Source organism: Rattus norvegicus, chromosome X, assembly GCF_036323735.1.
Source record: "Rattus norvegicus strain BN/NHsdMcwi chromosome X, GRCr8, whole genome shotgun sequence".
In the NCBI taxonomy this organism is placed as follows: domain Eukaryota; kingdom Metazoa; phylum Chordata; class Mammalia; order Rodentia; family Muridae; genus Rattus; species Rattus norvegicus.
In genome coordinates, this window is record NC_086039.1 from 78527079 (window position 1) to 78538062 (window position 10984).

Sequence of the window (10984 nt, forward strand, 5' to 3'; positions counted from 1 at the left end):
TCCATCGTTTCTATTTCCTAGGAAGACCTTATTGATGACAAGGATCTGTGCTGCTGCATGAGAACAGGCTGAATTCCAAGTTCTATACTGATGTGCAGGGTCATATTGAGGTGAGTGTTCTCAGCTGGCACTGGGAATAAGATTGGTGTCTGAGATCCTACCTGCCATAGGAAACTGTGCTGCTGTCTCTGATACATGCATATTTTTTCTTTTTTTTAGACCTCATTATGAGTAATATCCTTTCTGCCACAAGAAGAAATTTGATATAATTGATTCATCCTGCTACTGGAGAAGAGACTTATGTTCATAATTTCTTCTACCCTCTGAATCAACACTGATGTCAGTGATACAATTGTCAACAGATATCATACTATATCTATAGTCCCTGCTGCAATAGCAAGCATCATATTAAATATTTGTGCTGCCATTTTGGACCAGGATGATATCAGTTACCACAACTGCCAACAGAAATATAGTGATGTCACTCATCCATGCTTCTACCTGTAAATATATTACTATCCATAGATGTTGCTGCCTCTGAAGAGCTTTGTGATGTCTGTTATCCATGGTGCTAGAAGAGTCTGTCTTGAAGTTCATGGTCGATAATACTGCCTAAGTCATGTTGATGTATGTGTACTATGCTGCCACCAGAGACGTGTTTTATGACTGTGACCTGACTTGCCTCCTGAAGCAGTGTTGATGTCATGGCTGCATACTGACATCACTAATTGTGATGGTGTTTATTGTTCCAGTGGCAGGTAGGACCTGCCCTATGAAACTAACATGTACCAAGGGATAAATGCATGCATTAAGGACATGTACCAGTACAACAAAACACAGGAGTGTATGAAATGCCTTTTATGCATGCATGAAGCCCCTGCTGACTAATCATAACTCTTTTGACTATATTATGCATAAGATCCTCACTGAAATCAGAAGAATTGTTCAAGATGTCATTGATCCATCCTGACAATGGAGAAGATGTTTATGTTAATATTCTCTCTTGCCCTCTGAATCTATACCAATGTCCATGATATGCTCAGAAACAGATACAATGGTATTGCCCAAGATAAATGCTGCCACAGGTAACCTTGATTTTAGTGATCCCTGTTGCAAATGAGTACAATGTTAATATCACTAATTCAAAGTGCCACCAGAAACTATGCTGATGTCCATCATCAATGATAACACCGGCATCAAGGTTGAATGCCATAGTCCATGTTGGTTCTGAAGAGACTGATAATGTAAAGGAAACCTGTTGCTACCAAAGTCTATGGTGAAGTTCATAGTCAATATTGCTAACTAAGGTTTTGTTGAGTTAACCTTTCTGTGATATGTTGAGGTCAGTGATACATTAAGGCAACAAACACCATTGTATGCCCATGAATTTTGATGCAATGAGCAGCTATAATGTCAGTGATCACTGGTGACACATGTGACCACATTAATCTGAGTGATTCCAGCTGCCACCAGAACCTATACTGATGTCTGTGATCCATTTTTCTGCCATCTGAGACTATGTTATATAATAAATATATGCTGCCAGCTGTACCACATTTTATGTCAAGGATCCATCCTGCCAATAGAAATGAAGTTTCTGTTCATAGTCTGATCTGTCCTCTGAAACTGCATCAATGTTACTGATACCTTCTAGAAGCAAACACTATGGTGTATCCTAGATCACTGAGGCCTCTGGCCCACCAGCAACCATGATGATGTCCATTATTCCTATTGAGGTCCTACCTGCCACAGGAAACTATGGTGATGTCCCTGACGTATGATTGTAGTTGCTTTGTAGAGCATGCCATGTATAAGATCCTAACTGTCACCAGAATAGTTATTGATATAAATTCTGCAACCTTATAGATACTTTCCAGCTGTAACTATTTTGATGTTGAGGATCTATGCTGGAACTAGAGAAGAGGTTTCAGTATATGATCTGAACTTCCAGTGAAACTATGATGTCAATGACAACTCCACAGTAACAAAAATTACAGTATATCCCGGATCCATTCTGTCACAAGTTACAAGATGTTAGTGATCCCAGGTCCCGCTATGGATTGGGATGATTATATTAGCGATCCCACTTTTCCAGTGGAAGCAATGTTCATGTCAGTGCTACCTGTTGTCATCAGCAAACAATATGATGTCCTTCATTGCTATTGAGATTCTACCTGCTACAAGAAACTATGGTGAGGTCCCTGATGCGTGCATTTATCCCTTGCTACAGACTATCATGTATACTACCACCAGAAGTGATGTTTGTGTTAGTGATCCATCCTGTGACATTAGAAGAGATTTATGCCAATAGACTCTTTCCCTCTGAGTATATACTGACGTCACTGACATACCTAGCAACATATATGGTAGGATAGCACAAGATCCATGCTGCTACAGGCAACCTCATCAATGTTCCCTGTTGCCACTGGAAATTATACAATCATCACCAATCTAACCTGCCCTCAGAAATTATGTTGATGTCCATCATCCATGATGCCAACAGTACCCATGTTACACATAGTCCATGTTGCTTCTGAAGAGAATGTTAATATTAAGGAGTTCTCCAGCCACCAGTGTCTATTCTGAAGTTTATAGTCAATATTGTTGCCTGAGGTCATGTTGTGAAGTGTTCTGAGATATGTTATATTGAGATCATTGGTATATTTTGGGAAAAGATACCATTGTGTGTCCACAATCCTTGATGCCAGGAACAGCCAGTATGGTCGTGTTCTCTGCTGCCAATTGGAATATGAATTATTCAAATACTACCTGAATCTATGCTTATGTCAGCAATCAATACTTATGCCATCTCGTACCATGATTTGTGCTGCTGGTTGCAACCAATTTGATGTCAAAGGTCTATCCTGCCACTAGAGTAGACATTACTTGCCATGGTCTGATACATCCTCTGAAACTGTGTACATGTCAAAAATATCTCCTGGCAATAAACACCATGGTTTAAGCCTGATGATGGCTGCTACTAGCCACCAGGATATTAGGGATATTATGATACTTTGGACTGTAAGGATTATATCATTCATAACAATTGCAAAGGAAAATATCTTGATGCCACTTAACACTGCTGCCTATGGTAACCATGTTTATATCCCTAGTCAGTGTTTACCTTCAGGAGCTTGGTGATGTCTGTGAGCCCTACTGCCGGAAGAGTCTATCTTGAAGTACATAATACTGCTGCCTATTTCATGTTAAGTGTTCTGAAGGCCATCTGAGAAATATGTGTGATGATACTTGCAACTGGAATCTATAACGATATCAATACTGCCTGCTGTCACAAGCAAACAGGATTGTGTCCATAGATACTATTGAGATACAACTTCCACAAGAAACTATGATGATTTCCCTGATGCATGCATGCACCCCACAATGTAGACCACATTAAATAAAATAGCCTTTTTGACACCAGATTTGCTATTGATGTCATTGATCCATCCTGCCACTGTGGAAGAGGTTTATGTACATGGTCTTTTGTATCCTCTGGGTCTAGGATGATATCACTGATATAACTGGCAGTAAACAGCATGGACTCTATACTGATGTCACAGCTGCACTCTGCTATATATGTGTTTGGGGCCCAGGTTCAGTCTGTGTATGCTCATTGGTTGATAGTTTAATAACTGAGAGCCTCAATGGTCCAAGTTAATTGATTTTGTTGGTTTTCCTTTAGAGGTCTTATCGCCTTTGGGGCCCTCAATCCTTCTCCCAACTCTTCCATAAGAGTTCACAAGCTCCATTCAATGTTTGGCTGTGTGTCTGTATCTGTCTGAGTCAGGTGCTGGGTAGAATCTCCTAGAGGAAAACATGTTTCTGTCTGCAAACCTAACATAGTATCATTAATAATGTCAGGAATTGGTGGTCACCCATGGGATGGGTCTCTTGTTGGGGCAGTTATTGCTTTGGTCTGCTATATGCCCTACATTTCTCATAGACAGGAGAAATTTTCAGTCAAGAGTTTTGTGAATGATTTGATGTGACTATAGCTTCACTGTGGTCCTTGCTTAGTTACAAGACATAGCCTCTTCAGGTTCCATAAACCCAATGTTGTGAGTCACAATTTAGGTCACCCCATTGATTGTTGGGTCCTTCCCTTATCCCAGGTCATGATGCCCTGCCCCTAAGCTTTACATCCTGGCAAGTTTCAGATTTCTATTAATTATCATGGACATCTGGACATCTGGACATCTATCCTGCCCCTTGCCACACTTCTGAGAGTCCAGCTCTCTTTCCCACAGGATTTGGGTACAGATAGCTGTGGGATTGGTTCAGCTCTTATACTGACTTTTAAGTGACTATATACCATCCATGACTTTTGGGTCCCAGTTACCCCAATTAGGATGATATTCTCAATTCCATCCATTTGCCTACAATATTCATGGTATCTTTTTTTAATAGCTGTATAGTACCTCAATGTATAGATTTATTACATTTTGTATATCCATTCTTCAGTTGAGGGGCCACTAGGTTGTTTCCAGTTTCTGGCTATTACAAGTAAAACTGCTATGAACATAGTTGAGCAAGTGTCATTGTGGGGTAGTTGAATATCTTTTCTGTATATGACCAGGAGTTGTATAGGTGGATAGTGAGGTAGAACTATTTCCAATTTTCTGAAAATCCACCAAATTGATTTCCAAAGTGATTGCACAATTTTGTAGTCCTTCCAGCAAAGGATTAATGTTCTGCTTGCTCCATATCTTCGTCAACATGTACCAGAGACCTGGGAGTTGAGACTCACAGGACTCAATGAAATGCCCAACTTTGGGGAGAGAAAATTTAAAAAGCATCCAACTCCAGTAGATAGACAAGGCCTCAAGTGGAGGGATGGGGTTACCAACACACAGTTTTAAGTTTCTGACATAGAATTGTTCCTGTCTCAAAGAACTGCAGGGATAAAATGGAGAAGACTCTGAAGGTAGTCCAGTGACCAACCAATTTGGGATTCTGCTCAAGGGGAGGGTCCAAGACCTGACAATATTACTGATGTTATGGTATGCTTGTAGACAGGGACTAAGAATGGCTTTCCTCTGAGAGGCCCAACCAGAAACTGATTGAGACACATTCAGATACTTATATCTAACAATTGGACTGAACTCTGGAACCCCCCCCATGGTGGAATTATGGGAAGGATGGAAGAAGCTGAAGGGGAAGACCACCATAGGAAGATGAGCAGTCTCAACTAACTTGGCCCCCTAGGATCTCCCAGACACTGAGACACCAAACAGGCAACACACAGGAGCTGGTCGGAGGATGCTGACATATACATAGAAGAAGACTTCCTGGTCTGGACTTATTTGGAAAAGATGTGTCTAATTCTCAAGAGATTTGAGGCCCTAGGGAGTGGGGAGGCCTAGTGAGGGGAGCATCCTTTTAGAGACAGGGTGAGGTGGATTGTGATGAGAAACTCTCAGAGGGTGGACCAAGAGGGGGGCAATGGTCAAAGATTTCATATATAGATTTAATTCTATATTTATATCTATATCTATATTTATATCTATATCTATATTTGTACCAACCCTTGGATACATGAAAACCATGTCTCAATCAAATAATATTAACAATAGTCATAGTAATAAAAACGGAAGTCCAGTTGGGATTGTCTCACTTAAATCTAGGATAACTGAAACCCTTGCTGGTTTCTGCTATTTGTCCTGAAGTTGTGTTAACTATTGCTTTTCAGTCTTTTTAAGCAAAAAAAGACCTGCACTGTTCTACAATCAAAGGGTGTTCCTATGACAAGGACACAGAGAGAAGTAAACCAACCTGATAACAAGAAGACTGAAGTAAAATGCTTATACCTGGCCCCAGAATGTAGACAGGGTGTTTCTGGTGTCATTCTGAAAAGCACATGTAAGGAAGTTGGTGGTTTCTCAACAATGTCAGGCTTGGATACCTTCTATCCAGCTAGAATACCAGGGTTCATGGGTACATATTTTCCTTAGTTTACCCAAATTTCAATGGTATTCAACCATTGGATAACATGGTTTTTAAGACATAGTATCCCTTAGTATCTGGTTTCACACACATTTAATCAATTACACACAGGAAATATCTTGAAGAAAAACACAACATCTATACTGAATGTTTGCAGACTTTTCTTTCATTCTCTAAGTAATCCAATACAACCATTTATATAGAGTGCATATTTTCTTATGTATTTTAAGTCTTGTAGAGGTGATTTCAAGTATGTGGAGGGATGTGTGCAGTTTACATGCAAATATGGTGCTATTATATAGGGGACTTGGGCACCTGGGAACTTTGATATTTGCAGAAATTTCTGAAGCCCTTCCTGGACAGGAACAAGTATATAAGGTAGTCCCACATATGGGATAAACAGGATAAGGTTGTAGCAAATTGTTCTAGCAACTCACAAGAGTAGAACACATAGTGGCCTTTCAGGGTGGATGGGTATGTGGTGGGATTGAGTCTTTAGAGGAAATAACTTTGCAGTTCCCTGAAAGGCTGGTAAAGCGTAATTCTCTGAATTTTGGAGAATCTTGTGGGAAGATCTGAGGAGGCAATTGCTGGAGATGAGGCAGGGAGAGGTTGTAAAGGAAGCAGAAAATCTCTTTTTGTTAAGGTAGACTTTCACGACTCTCCACACACCTTTTCATTTGCTTCCTGCCAATCATCATCAACACAACTAATAGAGAAAGTACATGAATCTGAACAGAAAAAAATGAGGCTTAATATCACTTTTAAAATAAACTAAAGGGGCTGGAGAGATGGCTCAGTTCTTGATTGCACTGTTTGTTCTAGAGGACCCACATTGAATTCCCAGTACCCATAAGGAAGTCCACAATTGTAACTCCAGCTCAAGGGAATCTAATTCCTGCTGAGCTCTGCAGGCACCAGGCACTCATGAGGGATCCATACTTATATGTGAAAAAAGCACTTATATATACAAAATAAATCTTTTTAAAAATCTCATAAATTTTAAAATAGAGTAAAACAAACCCAAATAAGAGCATAAATTAAAAATATCTTTATTCTTTTTCTTCTTTCTTTTTAAACTTGGATCTCATATATCCCAGGGCTTTCTCAAAATCACAATTTTTGTTGTTTTTTAAGATGTATTTTAAAATTTATATGTATACGTGTGTTTTTGTTTTTGTAAATGCCACATGTGTACAGAGGCCCATGGAGTCTAAAAGACGGTGACAGATACCCTGGAGATAAGGGGAATCGTGAGCTGCCCAATATGGGTATGTAGAACTGAATTCTATTCCTCGTGAAGAGCTACAAGCACTCTTTACCTATCCAGTGATCTCTCTAGTATCTCAGACATACTATGTAGTCATGGTTAGCTTTCAACTTCTGATCCTCATACCCCTATATCCAAAGATCTTCATGTACCACCAGGACCAACAGAATAAAGTAACTTTGCTAAGAACATTATATGAGCAGAAAAGAGATAAATTTTCTAAATAAATCAAGCAGAAAGGAAAAAAAATTAGCATTACATTCTCCATAGAAATCAGAAAACCATTTATGCTACATGTACGTGTGTGTGTGTGTGTGTGTGTGTGTGTGTGTGTGTGTGTGTGTGGAGAGAGAGAGAGAGAGAGAGAAAGAGAGAGAGAGGAGAAAGACAGGAGAAGAAGAGAAGATAGAGGAGGAGAAGGATGATCCACCCCCATGTGACTTTAATTAGCTATGAATATCTTATAAGGGATGGATTACTATAGGAAAATTTGTCTTAATCTAAGTGGGCAGTTAATTTCATTATCAATTGACTCTGAGTATATTGTGTGGATGTTTTGTGGAGTGATATAAATGTGATTGATAATTTACAAGCTTCTAGAGTTTTGATTTTACTAGGATACTGGGAATTGTGGCAATGACAACAGGGGGCAGATGATGGGACTGTGAACAAGGTTCACAGCAGAGAGTTACAAGAGGGTGCTGTTTCCCTAATTTCTTTATTAGCCTATTTATCTTTTGTGTAGAGGAAGGCTACTGATTTGTTTGAGTTAGTTTTATACCCATCCACTTTGCTGAAGTTGTTTATCAGGTTTAGTAGTTCTCTGGTGGAATGTCTGGGGTTACTTAGGTATACTATCATAGCATCTCCAAATAGTAATATTTTGACTTCTTCCTTTCCAATTTGTATGGCTTTAACCTCCTTTGTTGTCTGATTGCTCTGGCTAGGACTTCGAGTACTATATTGAATAAATAGGAAGAGCGTGGACACCCTTGTCTAGTCCCTGATTTTAGTGGAATTGCTTCATATTTCTCTACATTTAGTTTGATGTTGGCTAGTAGTTTGCTGTGTATGGCTTTTACTATGTCTAGGTATGGGCCTTGAAATCCTTAACTTTCCAAGACTTTTAACATGAAGGGGTATTGAATTTTTTCAAATGCTTTCCAAGTATCTAATGAGATGATTGTGTGTTTTTTCTTTGAGTTTGCTTACATAGTGGATTATGTTTATGGATTTCCTTATATTGAACCATCCCTGAATCACTGGGATGGAGCCTACTTGATCATGATGGATGACAATTTTGATGCGTTCTTGAATTTGGTTTGTGAGAATTTTATTGAGTATTTTTGCATTGATATTCATAAGGGAAACTGGTCTGAATATCTCTTTCTTTTTTGGGTCTTTGTGTAGTTTAGGTATAAGCATAATTGTGGCTTCATAGAAGAAATTGAGTAGTGTTCCTTCTGTTTCTATTTTGCTGCATAGTTTGAACAGTATTTGTATTAGGTCTTTATGAATGTCTGATCAAACTCTGCACTCAACCCATTTGTTCCTAGGCCTTCTTTGGTTGGGAGACTTTTCATAACTGCTTCCATTTCTTTAGGAGTTATGAGTCTGTTTATATGGTTTATCTGATTTTAATTTAACTTTGGTACCTGTTATCTGTCTAGAAAATTGTCCATTTTTTCCTCATTTTCCACTTTTGTTTAATATAAGCTTTTGTAGTAGTATCCAAGGATTTTCTTGAATTTCCTCTGATTCTGTTGTTATGTCTCCCTTTTTATTTCTGATTTTTTCTTAATTTGGATAGACTCTCTGTGCCCTCTGGTTAGTTTGGCTAAGGTTTATCTCCTTGATTTTCTCAAAGAATCAGATCCTGGTTTTATTTCTAATTGGTTGATTTTAGTTCTGAGTTTGATTATTTCCTGCCTTCTACTCCTCCTGGGTGTATTTGCTTCTTTTTGTTCTAGAGTTTTTAAGTATGCTGTCAAGCTGCTAATGCACGCTCTCTCCAGGTTCTTTTTGGAGCCACTCTGAACTATGGATTTTCCTCTTATCACTGCTCTCCTTGTGTCTCATAAGTTTGGGTATGTTGTGCCTTTATTTTCATTAAATTCTAAAAAGGCTTTAGTTTCTTTATTTCTTGATTAAGTTATCATTGAGTACAATGTGGTTCTTCTTCAATGTATATATGGGCTTTCTGTCATTTTGGTTGTTATTGAAGACCAGCCTTAGTCTGTGGTAATGATAGGATACATGGGCTTCTTTCAATCTTCTTATATCTGTTAAGGCCTGTCTTTTGACAGATTATGTGGTCAGTTTTGGAGAAGGTACCATGAGCTGCGGAGAAGAAGCTATATTGTTTTAGGATGATATATTCTATAAATATCTGGTAAATCCGTTTTGGTTCATAACTTCTCTTGGTTTGTGTTTAAATTCTGTTTCCACGTTTGTCCATTGATGAGAGTGGGGTGTTGAAATCTTCAACAATTATTGTGTGAGGAATAATGTGTGCATTGAACTTTAGTTAGTTTTCCTTTATGAATTTTGGTGCCCTTGCATTTGGAGCATAGATAATCAGGATTGAGAGTTCATCCTGGTGGATTTTTCCTGTGATGAATATAAAGCGTCCTTCCTTATCTGGTTTGAAAAGCTTTGGTTGAAAGTTGATTTTATTTCATATTAGAATTGCTACTCTCACTTTTTCTTGGGGCCATTTGCTTGGTAAATTGTCTTCCAGCAGTTTACTCTGAGATAGTGTCTGTCTTTGTCACTGAGGTGTGTTTCCTGTGTGCAGGAAAGTGCTGGGTCCTCTTTACATATCTAGTCTGTTAGTCTATGTCTTTTTATTGGGTAATTGAATCCATTAATGTTAATAGATATTAAGGAATAGTGATTTTTGTTTCCTGTCATTTTTAATGTTATAGGTGGAGTTATGTTTGTGTGTCTGTCTTCTTTTGGTTTTCTTGCAAGGAGATTACTTTCCTGCTTCTTCTAGGATGTAGTTTCCCTCCTTGTGTTGGAATTTGCCATCTACTCTCCTTTGTAGGGCTGGATTTGTGGAAAGATATTGTGTGAATTTGGTTTTGTCATGGAATATCTTGGTTTTCTCATGGATTTGTTTCTCCATCTATGTTAATTGAGAGTTTTGCTGTATGTAGTAGCCTGGCCTGGCATTTATATTCATTTAGTTTCTGTATGACATCTGCCCAGGATCTTCTGGCTTTCATAGTCTCTACTGATAAGTCTGGTGTAATTCTGATAGGTCTGCCTTCATATGTTGCTTGACTCTTCTCCCTTATTGCTTTTAATATTCTTTCTTTGTTTTGTGCATTTGGCATTTTGACTATTTTGTGACTGGAGGAAGTTCTTTTCTAGTCCAATCTATTTGGAGTTCTGTAGGCTTCTTGTATGTTTATGGGCATCTCTTTCTTTAGATTAGGAAAGTCTTCTTCCATAATTTTGTTGAAGATATTTATTGGCCCTTTAAGTTAGGAGTCTTTACTCTCCTGTAAATATTATCCTTAGGTTTGATATTCTTATTGTGTCATGGATTTACTGGATTTTTTGAGTTAGGAGCTTTTTGTGTTTTACATCATAATTCATGGTTGTGTCAATGTTCTGTATGGTATCTTCTGCCCCTGAGATTCATTCATCTGTCTCTCATATTCTGTTGGTGATGCTTGTTTCTAAGACTCCTGATTTCTTTCCTTGGTTTTCTATCTCTGAGGATGTCTCCCTTTGTGATTTCTTTATTTTTTCCATTTC

The 10984-nt window shown here is 38.4% G+C and overlaps 1 long non-coding RNA gene across 9 annotated transcripts in view; it reads left to right on the forward strand.

The window, feature by feature from the left end:
* Window positions 1–3425, forward strand: part of LOC102554698 (uncharacterized) — a 72679-nt gene extending 69254 nt beyond the window's left edge. For all 9 annotated transcript variants that reach the window (XR_005498274.2, XR_005498277.2, XR_597671.4 and 6 more), the window contains 2 exons: window positions 22–110; window positions 220–3425. This is a non-coding gene — a long non-coding RNA (uncharacterized LOC102554698). The remainder of the gene's footprint in view (window positions 1–21; window positions 111–219) is intronic.
* Window positions 3426–10984: the final 7559 nt, after the last annotated feature.